Source organism: Triturus cristatus, chromosome 2_1 (assembly GCF_964204655.1).
Source record: "Triturus cristatus chromosome 2_1, aTriCri1.1, whole genome shotgun sequence".
In the NCBI taxonomy this organism is placed as follows: Eukaryota; Metazoa; Chordata; class Amphibia; order Caudata; family Salamandridae; genus Triturus; species Triturus cristatus.
Genome location: NC_140581.1, coordinates 574,478,388 through 574,492,843, shown reverse-complemented (window position 1 = coordinate 574,492,843; position 14,456 = coordinate 574,478,388).

Genomic DNA, 14,456 nt, shown 5'->3' with positions numbered 1-14,456 from the left:
GCAATAGTGGATATGACAATGGAAAAAATTAAATAGTAATCATACTATTGGACAGAGTTTTAACAAAGAATGAATATACTGTTATCAGTTTGGGTCCTTCTTTTTTCCCACTGTCTAGATATGACTTTGTCGAAACCTGCATTCACCTTTTCAGTTTCATTAGGAAGTTCAGATGAAAAAATTGGTACTATTTAAAATTTAAAACACAGGGCGATCAGCGAGAAAGGATGATCTTGAAAATTTTACTACTGGGGATGTGGATGTCCTCCTGACCCTGAGCTGGAACAGGAAGACACCCAAGGGGAAGAGGTCCATTATATTAAGGATCTTTTTGATAGTTTAGGTATCCTGTGCGATGGTGTAGCACCCAGTAAATTCAAGACTTAATCCGCATTTTTGTCCCAGAGCCTTATAATGTCATTGACACCTTTCACAATGACACGTTGCGTTGACTCAAGCGATTATGCTCTACCAAATGTGATATGTTCACAACCTATACTTTCCCATGATCCCAAACAAGCCACGTTGCAGTCGTCAGATTGGCTAAGTTCTGCCATTTCTGAGGTATTCCCCCTCAGGTCATTCAAAGCCGGCAGGCAAAAAAAACCAGGATCCTTGGTTCACTGAGACACTTCGTCAGGAAAAACAAAACTGCAGAAGTCTTGAAAGAAAATTGAGGGCACAATATAATGATCATGAGAAAGAATATATAATCTCTTGTTAGCTAAATATAAAAGTATACTCATAAAGGAAAAAACAACCTACTACACCCAAAAGATTGACACTGCCAACATTTCTTCTAGAGAATTATTTCAGGTGATTACCAATCTTACCAAACTTCCTGTTAATAAAGGAGCAAACAGCAGCTAACCTTGTTTTGATTCACTTGCCCATTGCTTTAGTGATAAGGTTGACCAAATATATTTGAGATTCGCCAACAAACAAAAATGTAAACTCCAGAAAAAACATTAAGAAAATAATCACTACTGATGAGGAAAGAAATAATTAGAATGACCTTAAACAATCAATTCTTCATGAATTTGCTCCAGTGATACCTGACCAGGTAGTTAAGTTGATTCACACTACTAATTTGGTGTCTCCAACAGACCCATTTCCACAGTCAGTGGAAAAACTGACCCCAGAACCTATTGCTAACTATTCAACAAGCATATTCAACTCTATGTTTGTGACTGAACACTTTACATCACAGTGGAAAAAGGCTTTAATTCTTCCACTTCTTAAGAATAAGGGTGGGCGTAGTTCGCGAAGTAGCACTTCGCGAAGCTACGCAAAGTGCAGTTCGCACTACGCGAGCTTCGCGTAGCACTTCGCGAACTGCGTAGTAACATGTTCGCACTGTGCAAGATGTTGTTTTCAATGATTGCACAGTGCGGACAAGCAACCGGCACTGTGCAATCATTGAAAATGGCATCTTGCACAGTGCGAGCTGTAGTTTTCTGCTGCTCGAGGAGATTTTTACTCGAGCGGCAGCTTTCTCAACGCGAACTGGTAGTTTCTCATCGCGAGCGGTCGCGAGCATACGCGATCTCGCAATGAGAAACCTGACCTCCTCGTGTTGGGAATCTCACCGGGAGGTTTATTTTCCTTGTTCGCGATCGCCAACTTGATGTTGCTGATCGCGAACAAGGAAAAAGTCTCGCCGGGATGTCATTTTGCTTGCTCGCGGTCGCCAACTTGACGTTGAGGACCGCGAGCAAGCAAAAAATGACCGCAGCACTACGCAAGACTACGCTACGCGTGTTCGCACTGTGCTACGTGCAATTCGCGTAGTGCGAAGTAGCGCGAACTTCGCAAACTTCGCGAGCGTAGCGTAGTTTTTTGCCCAGGCCTACTTAAGAAACCAAGTCTGAACCCTCAGGATCCAATCAACTATCGTCCATCCTCCCACCTACCATTTCGGGCCCAAATTATTAGGTTCTGACCTGGCCACAGCACCGAGACAATGCTGATCAAGGCCACCAAGGAGATAAAGGGCCAAATTGATCATGGAGAAACTGCAGCCCTTATTCACCTTGGTTTGTCGGTATCCTTTGACACAGTCAATCATTCTGTTTTGATCGACCGTCTGGAGGCTAGTTGTATAAGGAATAAGGCACTCACCCTACTGAATTTATTCCTAGAAGGAAGAGAACAAACTGTGGCATTAAACTCTTTTATTTCAAAGCCATTCTCTTTTCCTTGCGGGGTCCTGCAAGTGTCCTCACTTAGCCCCACACTGTTCAAACTTTATGTAATAGAGTTAGTATTGCTGATTTTATCCTTTGGATTTTCCCTTACCTCCCATGCTGATGACACACAAATTGTGCTATCAGCATCCAACAATACAAACAACACGGGTGCCAGGTTCCATGATTGCATATGTGCAATCAATGAATGGATGAGCAATCATTGCCTAAAACTAAACTCAGTAAAGCCAAGGTGATTATCTTTGGGAATAATCCTCAGTTTTGGGTACCATCTTGTTGGCCACAGGAGATTGGACCGCTCCCAACACCAGTAAAAAAGGCTAAAACCTAGGAGTTATGATTGATGAAAATCTGAACTACTCCAGTCAAATTAACTCAGTGGTTTCATCTTCATTCAACATTATGAGGATGATTGAGAAAGTTTTTCCATTTATCCCCCAGACGTGAACAAATCTGTAATCACTACTCTTGTTTTGTCAACATTATTGCAATGGACTGTACCTGAGATTGCTAAAACAATATTTGCAGCAGCCAGGCATCTCTTGGGCATCCCCAAGTTTCAATCAGTTTCTCAGGCTACCAGATGTCATCAGTGATGTCACTGACCATGTCATAAGTGCTGAAATATGTGAGGTTATAAGCAGTGCATTGCGGGGGGTGCAAGTTATAGTTAGCTCAGCTATAACTGCTCAATTTCACTGGTTATCTATGAATGAAATCTGATCCTAATTATAACGTCCCTGTAACCTTTGGTTTTTTCAGTGAATTTCAAAGGTTTTTTTAAATGCTAATTCCTAACTATACAGTCTTTGTAACCTTTGTTTTTTTCTGTGACTGTCTAATGATTTTTTAAATGCCAAATCCTAACTATAACGTCCCTGTAAGCTTTGTGTTTTTCAGTGAATTTCTAATGATTCTTTTAATCCATTTCCTAACTATAACATCCCTGTAACCTTTTGTTTTTTCAGTGAATTTCTAAGGTTTTTTAACTAGAACATCCCTCTAATGTTAGATATACAATTTACCCTATAACCTAGCTACAGACTACCTTTAGAGTCACTTTAAAGTAGTAGTATGACAGGTTTAGATTTATGGAAGGGTTTGAAATGCCAAGTCAGGTGAGCTGTGCATCTTCATGTACAAGCTCAAATGTATTAGGCGTGAGACATTTTGAAAGGGCTACTTGTCTTTATGGTTCACTTGGTAATGTGAGACCTTTGCTCCATGTGAGGGTAAGAGTCTCAGCTCCTATCTGGGTATTTGTTTCTATATGTAGTATAGTCACTTGGTACATTGTTTGATCTGTTTCTAGGTCTTTGTTTCTATAAATCTATATGTAAGAGGTGGCATGGATTGAGATATTTAAGTGACAGTGTCACTGCCTCCTTTAGCTCTAGATATATAAGAGTTGTGTCTGTGGATATGAGTGAAGGTGTATATGCTTGAAATTCTGTCTTTGAAGATGTATTAGTTCCTTTGCCCTTTTATAACTACTTACATGAGATTCAACTCAATGTAAAAAACAGGATGTATATCAGCATATGTGCCTAAAGAGTGCATATAGCTGTCAAAACCTTCTAAGTATATGTCTTTGATTTTATGCACGTACAGTGTACTCTATGGCCTAGCTACATTCGACCATATGGGTGACCTTTAAGTAGTACTACAGCAAGTTAAGGTTTGTCACGGGGTTTGAAATATCAAGTCAGCCTGACTATTGAAACCACAAAACGTTCGGAAAAAGAAAAACTACACACGCACCTTCTCTGACCTAGCACCCAGGATATGGAACGCCCTGCCCCAAGCAATCAGAATGTACCCCTCCACCACCTCATTCAAAAATGAAGTCAAACTACTTCTGATGAATAAAACTCTCTCCTGATCCCAGCCCCGATGCAAGTTGATACCAACCAGAAGCTACTCATCAACCAAGAGCTGTGTTGATCTCTAATCGAGAATGACTAACACAATCATGACTTTCAACAAGAACATATACGTTTCTTCTTAGATACTCATTTATATGTGACTAGCGTGCAACTTTTCTTATGATGCAACTTTTGTAAAGCGTTCTGATACCCTCATCGGGTCTAGTCCACGCTATATAAAACTCTATAAATAAATAAATAAACTATAGAACTGCATGCACAGGCTCAAGTATACTAGGCTTGCACATGATCAAAGGGCTACTTGTGTCAATGGTTCACTAGGTAGCATAGACATCCTACAATATATCTGAATGAGTGTCTCAGGTACAATCAGTTTTTTTCCTATATATACTAAACTCTCTTAGTACATTACTGACTGTGTTTCTGGGCGTTGTGTTCTGTAAATCCACATATAAGGGATAGTATGGATTCTCTGTTGGGCTTGTCAGTTCCTGTGATTTGTTTCAGTGAGAATGTCACTACCTTCATTAGCAGTATCTACATAAGAATAGCATCTGTGCATGTGAATCAAGCTGTAGATGGAAGAAAGACTGTCTGAGAGGCTGTAGTATTAGCTGTGTCATTTCATAAATACTTAGATGATATTCAACTCACTGTAGAAAACTGGATGTATAAGTCAGCATGTGTCCCTAAAAGTGTCAGTGTACCTATTGAAAACATCTAACTACATGTCTTTGCTTGTATGTACATACATTTTACCCTGTGTCCTAGCTACAGGCTACCTTAGGGGTGACTTTCGAGTCCTACAGCTGCAGAATAAAGCTTCTCAAAGGGGTTAAGTGTCTCAGCTCCTTTCTTAAATGTTATCATTGCTCAAATATACTTGTTGTTTATGAGCAAATGGCAACACTGCTGTCTGCAAAATAGAAATAATGGCAGTCTGATTTCAATTGTGACCCATTTGAAGAATGATGTTTTGTATTCATAAACACCTGATTTTGAGTATTCACAGAAAACAAACATCTGTTAAGTTTGAGATGTCCTTACATGTTGAAACTTAGTTCAGGAAATAACTGATATATTCCTGAGGAATTTAGAGTTCATCACCAAGACTATATCTTATATTCTTACCTTCCAAGTAATTAGAATAGATCATGTAGTAAGGAGATTCTTGGCATAACATTCTCCTAACCCCTAGTGTTTTGAAGTACTTTTGAATGTTCAATTGTAGTTGCTATTAAAAACACAAAGAAATAAAAAATATATTAGTAAATTATCTTAAAAACATCAATATGACGTGTGTAAATAATAACAGTGTATTATAATCAGATAGAAATATCAATTACCCTTTTTTACTGTCCTCAGCTTTCATACTACTTCACCATACCGGTAGTCTGTATTTAGCGTCATCTTCGAACAGTGGGGAAAAAACAATCAGATGGATTGCATACAAAAAAAAGTGCATAGTGCATCATTATAAATATGTGTAACTCTGCTTTGCGCTCACTACAATTCGTTAATTAGTTGTTTCATCTATATTAACTCTACTATTTAATAAAATAGATTTGAAATTATTTTCTACTACTATTATACCTGGTATAGTACTACAAAGAATATTTACTCTAGCTGAATTTCGAAGATGTTTTTCAGAATATTATCTCCACCATGACAAATAATAAGCAAACGAGTAAATATCAATACTGATACAATCCAATCCACTCACTTTTTAAGGACATCACCCCCAATAGGCCAAATGATGTCCTTAGAACTTTGGCTGTGAAAACAACAAGTAACAATGTTGTAGTTTAGAAGGCAATCTAGCATTGAATTTAGGGTTGGTATCATTGCAATGTGTCCTTCCAATGTTACACTTTAAATATACAGTGTAGTTTCCAGATGTTATATTAGCTGCTTCATGAAAAATAATAGCCAGTGTTGTATAAGTTCTTTCTGAAATAGATATTTGACCTGCTTTAAAGTTTGTAATTTCTGTTTTTAATTTTGTTCCATCTAGTTTACATTGTTGTAACATTAAAAATAGGTATTTTCCACTTCTTTTGTATTTGCACTGTAGACATCATGTCTGATCTACAATTTGAGCAGGTCATATTTAGATTTTCTGTTTTAATCAATTCGTCAAAAGAAACAGTTTTGCAATTTGATAGTGTTAGGTATAGGAATCGTTCTCCATGTATTTCAGTGGTAGAGGTAAATGAACATTCTTCACAGTCATGCTCCCATTTGTAACTTAGTCCAAATAATTCATCCATATTTATTTCTTCTGCTTCTAAGACTCCAAGCATGACCATTATAAATTCTTGAGCATCTTGTTTTATGTTGAGAGTAAATGTCACTGATCTGCTACATATATCCAATAGATGTTGAATGCCAAAAGCAGTATTTATTTTACTTCTGTCACTAAGCCGCCGTTGAAGTAAATGATATAGTGCAGAACCAAATCTTTTCTCATGGTTTTGCATGATTTCATTAAAAAGGTGTGGCAAATAGAAGATTGCCTTGTGAACCACATTAGCATAGCAGTTGATACCCGAATTGTTTTCTAGCTGGTGTCCTACAATATCACCCTCACTTTCAACTTATTTCTTCTTTATGCTTTCTGTTAACTTATTGTTAGTGAATACCAAAAAAAGAGTGGACTTACACAAACGTCTAAGTTTACCTTTGAGAATGAGGCCCGCATGGCCTATGTTTTTTGCCAGTTTGCAGAAATGCTCTCACATGTCGATGGCACAGGAAATAGGCTATAATTAGTCTGGGAGGGTCCCTTGGGGACTGTTTCCTTTTCAAAATTCTATGGGCTTTTTGAAATTCTAGAGATGAGATGCATTCTAACTTTAATAGTGTGGGTATGAATATTGAGACAAATTGATTCCTCTCTTGTTGTTTCTTCATTTCGGGCACCCCAAACATTTGAATATTGTCCTAACAGCTTCTGTTTTTGATGTCTTATATTTTCCTGCATGTTTCACAGGCTGGATCCCTAATCAGATGATTCAACAACTTTACGTTTCCAGGGTTTTGAATCTCCTATTTGATTTTATGTTGTGTCCTCAGCTTGGTGAGTTCTTCGCAAAGTGATTTGAGCTCTTTATTGGTCTGTCATCTAGAGTCCCACCGCTAAAATTGAAAATTCGATGTTTTTATATGACATATTAGAGTCAAGCGTCACAGTAAGCATGTTTGAGTCCCCACATTGAGGCATTTACTTACCGGTGAGAGTTTCTGTACACAGTACTACTTGAGACATATAGCCTGTGCTAGTTATTCCTTGTAGTTCCTGGCTTTCAGCACATCCTCCTGCATTTTACATTACATTTTCTTGATCTCTGTTTATTTTTTTATGTCCTCCCTCACGTGCTGTAATTTTGTTGGATAAGATCCCCTGTGAGTTACTTTATACTGTTCATTCAGTCAGGTTGATAGGCACAGTTCACTGTATTCTCCAGTAGATTGTACTGTCTCCTTAGCAATAGGCATTTCAGCTCAGTTTCTCAATAAGCTGTGATCCATTAATCCCCAATGTTGGCTGTACACCACCTCTGATCTCCATTGACTTCCCATGCACTCCTTGTCATAAATTTGCAGGCTCCTGATCTCACTCTGTGTCTTCCAGTCTCGGACAGCAGCTAACTTCTGGTCTGGGTCTTGGTGTGGCCTTTTGTCTCTTATAGGACAGGGAACCAGCCACTTGGCAGGCACTTAGGTGGCAGGTATGGAACATCCATATATAGTCTAGCAGGTGGAGCTGTTACATCCTCCACAAATGGTACAGGGTTCCCTCCTGGCAAAGATCAATCCAACTGTATGCCCCAGCAATCCTGAGCCAGTCAGCTTCAGTTTTTATAGCATGTGGAGGAGTTTTCATGTTTATGCTGCCATAATAAGTGCTCCACACACCAACCTTCTCTAAGGAGCAGCTGTTCAAATGGATTTTTATTAAATCCCCCTTCAGTGGTTCATTTCATGCCCAAAGAGCCATGTTCCAATAGTGCAAATGGCCATCATTGATAGCTATATACAGCAAGTGGTGAAAGAATCGGATTCAAGATAAATGGGGTTTTCCACTTAATGACTCTCTAACGGCACACATTCCTTGGGCTTCCACATTGAAATTAACCTCAGCTTCAAGAGCCACATTTCATAAAAAGCAAAGACTGCCTGGTACTAGCTGACTTTGGTCCACAAGGTGAAGCTCTTCCAACCAGAAAATGGATAGAGGAAATGCGCTGCTACCTGGCATCCAAGAGACCAACATAACTTATATGAAGAGTGTATTACATGCATCAGCCCATCTTATTAAAGGTCCTCATAAACATATTGGAATTACTCAGGCACTCAGTGAGTTCCACTGGAAGCCAATGTTTCTATATATCACTTTAAAGATCTGCTGCATCATCTATAAGGCAGTCAATGCCATTACTGCACCTTAAATACAAACATACACACATAAAGAGACAATTCCTCTCCCTGCATTCATTGTTGGTGGGTATACATTCTGCAGAAGATCAGCCAAAATGTAGAAAGTGAGCTATCCAAACACACCAGCACTGTGAAGAGGAACTGAAGCTCACAATTAAAATTTATTTTCAAGGATTATTTTAGGAATATATATATGTTTTTTAAAAAAAATGTATTTAAAAAAAACAGGAACAAAAACCACAAAGCAGTTACATTCAACACCATAACACGTGTATTTGTTAAGCGCACGTTCACCACTACAGGTATCTTGGCGCTGAATAACAGAGGTTTATTGTTACCCAACTCAATGGTACTCATTTTATCGACCTCAGATGGATGAAAGGCTGAGTGGACCCGCCGGGATTTGAACCTGTGACCATGAGGTCGAACACAGGCCCCTGCAGCAGACGCATTAGTCCACTGAGCCACCAGACCCGGCTTGCAATATGTTGTCACTTCACTGGGTACATCTTTTACATGTTTGACCCTCTTTGTAGCCCAACTTTATAAGGTATATCTCCAATTTTGCCTTCACTAGTCAGTTTCCACCTGCCCTTCCTTCCTTCTCCTCTGTGGCTTTGGAGCTGTACAGGGGTTTCCTCTAAATTCATTCCATTTATTCCAGACTTTCCCCCATTTGTTGGGGCATCCTCTAATTGTGTATACCACCTTCTCCGCCACCATACACCAGTCCATATTTCTTTTCCAGTCCTTCATGGAAGGCTTCATGTCAGAACCCCATGCACGTGCTATATTTCTTATGGCAATCATCAGTGCTAGAGTCACCGCTATTTCGTTCCCCCTCCCCAGATCCATTGCCTCCCACACATTGAGGAGACACCATTTTGCCGAGGCGAGCATCTCACTACCATACACTGCATTTACACACTAAAATATTGAGTGCCAATACAATTGACTTTTGGGGCAGTTCCATATTATATGAAAGAATGTGCCTTCCAATCTGCAGCCCCAATGACAGAAAGCTTCAGTTTGTTTCCCCATCTTCACTAGTGTGGTGCAGGAGATGTAGGCCCAGTGGAGGATTTTAAGTTGCACCAGGCGAAAGCGTGCTCTGATCGCTACCTCCCGAGGGCATGCTATTGCCTCCAACCACACCTCATCCTGCATATCTGGGATGTCATTCTTCCATTTCCCCCTTAAGTCGGTCAACTGATCTGGAGCACTATCTATCAGTTTCTTCTGTGTGAGTGAGAATGCTTTGTTTGTAATATTTCCTCCAATAATCTGCTCTCAAGAGGGGATGACTCTGGGAGGGGCTCCCCCTTTCACAGGACTGTCTGCAGAGCGTGTCTGAAGCGTAAGTAGCAGAGCACCTCAGTGAGGGCTAAATTGTAATCTTTCTGCAGTTCCAGAAATGCTCTGATACCCCCTCCTCTCCACACATCTCGAACCCCTGTCACTCTTTCAGGCTGTTGAGGAGTTGGGACTCCCACAGGGGTGTCGTCTGCATAGTTTTATTTTTCCATCCCATCTTCCCCAGGGTTGCGTGCCAAATCTGGATTGTGAGTGCCGTAGTTCCGAAAAGTTGCAGTTTCCTCAGCGGGTAATATAGGGCATAGAGGTACACTCTGGGACCCAGCGTTAACCTATTTATTTGGTATGCTGGTTCAGATATAGGCATGTGGGCTCATTGATTAACTACAATGAATTGCGCTGCTCGATAATAGTTCCGAATATCAGGGAGAGCGATCCCCTCAACATACCATCCTCTAATGAGCTTATTTAGAGCTATTCTTGGAGCCCTGCCGTCCCACAGCAATATTCTGATCTCTCCCTGTAAGGATTAAAAATATTCTTCCGATACCGGGTGGTAGTATTTTGAAGGACATTGAGAAAACGTGGCAGGGCCATCATTTCGAAAATAGTCACTCTACCAAGCAGGGAGAGAGGAAGCACTCTCCAATGCTGTACATCTACCTTCAATCGGGACATTGGGGGGAGTAGATAGTTCTCGATTTGCTGTGGCAAATATACCCATATATCGAAACCCTCTGTTACTACCTGTGCCTTGCAATCCTTTGCCATTCTCTGGTCTTCCCTGTGTATAATGAGGACCACTGATTTCGACCAGTTAATTGTGTAGGACCCGTATCAATGGGTCTCCCCGGATCCAGACCGCTAGTGGCTGTACAGCCAATGCAAATAGTAAAGGCGAGAGGGGACAGACCTGTCTGGTCCCACGATGAAGTTGAAAAATATGTGACACCCTCCCATTGACTTTCATTTGCGCCATTGGTGCCGTGTATAAGAGCCTAACCCATGCGCAAAATCGCAGACCCACCCCCATATGTTCCAACACCGCGAATAAAAAGGGCCATTTGATCATATCAAAGGCCATGCGACCTACCACCCCCTGAAGACGTCGCAAGTTAAGGGCTGTGTTTCAGCCCGGCATGAATCCAGATTGGTCTGGATTTATCACTTTAGGAATGATGGTGATTCAGCAGCGGGCTAGAAGTTTAGCGAGGATCTTTGCCTCTGCATTCAAAAGAAGATGGGTCGGTATGACCCACACTGGTCTCTTGGTTTTCCTTCTTTGTGTATTACCACTATTGAGGCTAGAGGTAATTTGCCCGCTACTTGACTCTCTTCATACATTTTCAACAGATGGGGTATTGTTAGTTTGGCCGTAGCTTTATAAAGTTTGACTGGTATCTTATTTGGGCCTAGTGCTTTCCCTGATTTGACTTCTCGAAGGGCTTTCTGCAATTACTCGGAGATAAGGTCGTCATCTAGTGTTTGTATATCTTCTTCAGTGAGCGTGGGGAAGGGTCTGTCCTTAAAGAGTTCATGAGCATCCTGAGATGTAGTAGCAGATTTGGACCTAAATATATTCTCATAGTGAGAATTGCTCTGCAATCTCTTGCAGGTCTACAGGGGTCCCCCACTCTAAATGGACTGAACCCACCCATCAGTTGGCTCTCTCTTGTTTATCGAGCCATGCGATAAGTTTTCCTACTTTGTCCCTATGCTCGTATACGCGATACCTCATTTCATCTTGGAAAGCCTTTAACGTCAGGTCTTTATACTCTTGGTGTTTTAGGCTCAGTAAGTGTTTTGTTTCATCGTTGTCCACCCTTACTACTTGTTGTTCTAAACCTAATATACTTTTTTCCACCTCCTCCAACTCCTTTCTTTTATCTCTCCAGTGTCCTATCATTAACGCTAATGCTGGCCCTCTAATAACTGTTTTGTACGCCTCCCAGAGCGTCCTAGTGGATGTCACTGAGTTCTCATTTTCTTTGAAATTATTTTCTGTCAATTTAATGAAATCCTCTCTAATTTTAGAAATTTTCAGGTACCTGGGATTTATCGTGATTGTGTTCCTAAGTCTTGATTTGTCAAGTGAGTACTTTGCCCAGACTGGGGAATGGTTGGATATTCCTCGTGGGAGGTGTCTGACCTCAGTGAAGTCCGGGACCAGGCAGAGGGCGTAATTAGGAGTTCTATCCTAGAACGACTATTATGTACACTAGAGTGGAAAGTATATTCTCGCTTCAGCAGATTATGGGCTCTCCAGACGTAAGTTAGGCCAAACGCTCTGAGAAAGTTTGTCAAGAGTGTCTGTGCTGCACGGGTCTTCCTCGCCGGGTGTCTAGATAGTGCATCGTCGACAGCCATGTAGAAATCCACCCCCATTATAAGGTGGCCTGTTGGTAATTCTAAAATTAATTTCCCCTGGTCCAGAAGAATCAAATTTGCCGGGGCTGGTGGTACATATTTTGAGACTATATTAATTGTTTCTCCCTCCCATGTCCCTGAGAGAGCAGTGTACCTTTCCAATTTATCTGGACATGTCTTTTCAATTATGAGTGGGAGACGTTTCTTAAGAAGAATTCCAGCTCCCATCAACCTAGCAGTAAATCCTGCATGACTGTCCATCTTGTACCCCCATCGGTCCAGCGCCTTACATTTCTTACCCAGCAGATGGGTTTCCTGCAGGAGGATTATGTCACGTGAATGACGTTTTATTGGAGTACAATATCTCTTTTTATTTTATCGCCCAGGCCGTTAACATTTCACATCAGCAGCCTGAGTTCTGAAGTCACCTTATGAACCATACTATCTAAAGCAATTGAATCGGTGATTGTTGTGTCCTGAAGATGATCTTCTCTATGGGTCTTACTAGCGTACGTGTCGCTCGGTGAGCTACTGATTTTTGTGTTATTTTTTGGTGGCTTTCACATTGTTTCACGCTTACAAATCGTACCATCAAAACTAATGTAAACTCACCCAAAGGGATGTTTAACTTTCCCCCCTCTGCCCCCCGGGCCCTGTGTATCTACCGCCCACCCCGCAACCCTGCCTGGCGGACCCATCCAGCTCGCCTCCCCCAACTCAGCAGAGCGCCTGTCATCCCTTCCCAATTGGATCGATGTAGGAGAACGTGAGCCTCCCCGCTGTCCCATTCACTCAGCCCCCCTCAAATACATTCCTATAACAATTGACCCTTGAAATATCTAATCAATAGATCTCCATCGACTGTCTTCGTGTGGTGCTTTACTCACAGTTTGTACCCTTTTTTGTTATGAGGGAGTCGATTTACCCCGCATCGCCTGATAGCCGAGACAGTCCAATGAGGATAGATCCTTGAAGTCGATCACTCCTAAAGTCCTTCTGTCAAAGTAGTCTCAGCTTCAGTGCTTACTTCCTCTTGGTGCTCAATTTCTCTCTCACATGCCGCAGTATTGTCTCCTCCTGATTGGCTCTCTAATATCTCAGTGTCGGACAGTGTTTTTGGTCCTTGTGCCTTTGTTCCGTTTGGTTGGGGAGCGACCCACTGTGCGCCAACCCTCCATCCAAGCCCATGCCTCTTCCACTCATTCAAAGAACCACAAGTTCTTCCCTTCTTCCACATAGAGCTTCATTGGGTAGATCATTGAATACCTAATTTCCCTTTTCCTAAGCTCTTGCTTCATCACCATAAAAGTTCTCCTCTGTCTCTGTACTTTCTGGGTGTAGTCCGGGAAGAAGGATATTTGCGCATTCTCATAGGTGACTGGTGAGGTCACCCTGGCCATCTGCAGCACAACATCTCGATCTCTATAGCTGAGAAGATGTGCCAGTATGGGTCTCTGTGGGGCCCCTGGTTAAGGCCTTCCTCCCTGTACACTCTCTCCACTGTGAATAGATTCAATAGATCTCGAGATTGTAGCTGTTTAGTGATAAGTTTTTTGACAAATAGGTCAGTGGATGTACCTTCTGCTCTTTCCAGCACCCCTAAGATGCGCACGTTATTCCTCCTTGATCTACCCTCGAAATCATCCAACTTTAACTCCAATCTGGACGTCATGGCCTGAACTTCTCCCACTTTTTCCTGTAGGACTTTAGTATCTTGTGTGAGAGTCTCCGTGGTTTCCTCCACTGCCTTGAGCCTGGTACCCATGTTGCACAGATCAACCCATTCAGGGTCCCCTCTGCTCCCACAATGTCTATTCTCCCTTCCAGGGCTGTCTGTACACCCTATATCGCTGTCATAATGTCGTGTAAGGACAGGAGAGGGATTCACCTGTTACTTGCTGCTGAGGCGTTTCCTACTGTTGTTCCCCGGGTCGGTCCGCTCCTCCAGGCCCCTGGGTAGGGCGAACTTGTCCATTTTGGTCTGGTGCGGACCCTTCATGCCACGGGTTCCCGTCATGGTTACTCGGGAGAATGGCATTGTGGGGGGGGCATGAGTCTGGGCCCTCAGGTAGTCCCAGCTGCCTGCCGCAAGTTGATGGAGGCCATGCTCGGCCTGTCAAGTTTCCCCTCAGCACACTGTGCTCTCTTTTCTGACCAGCCCCCAGCTGCAGACCACGTCTCTTTGAGTTCTTCGTGATTTTGTTCCCCCGGGTGATCTTGGTGTGATCGTGAGGTAGCTCTG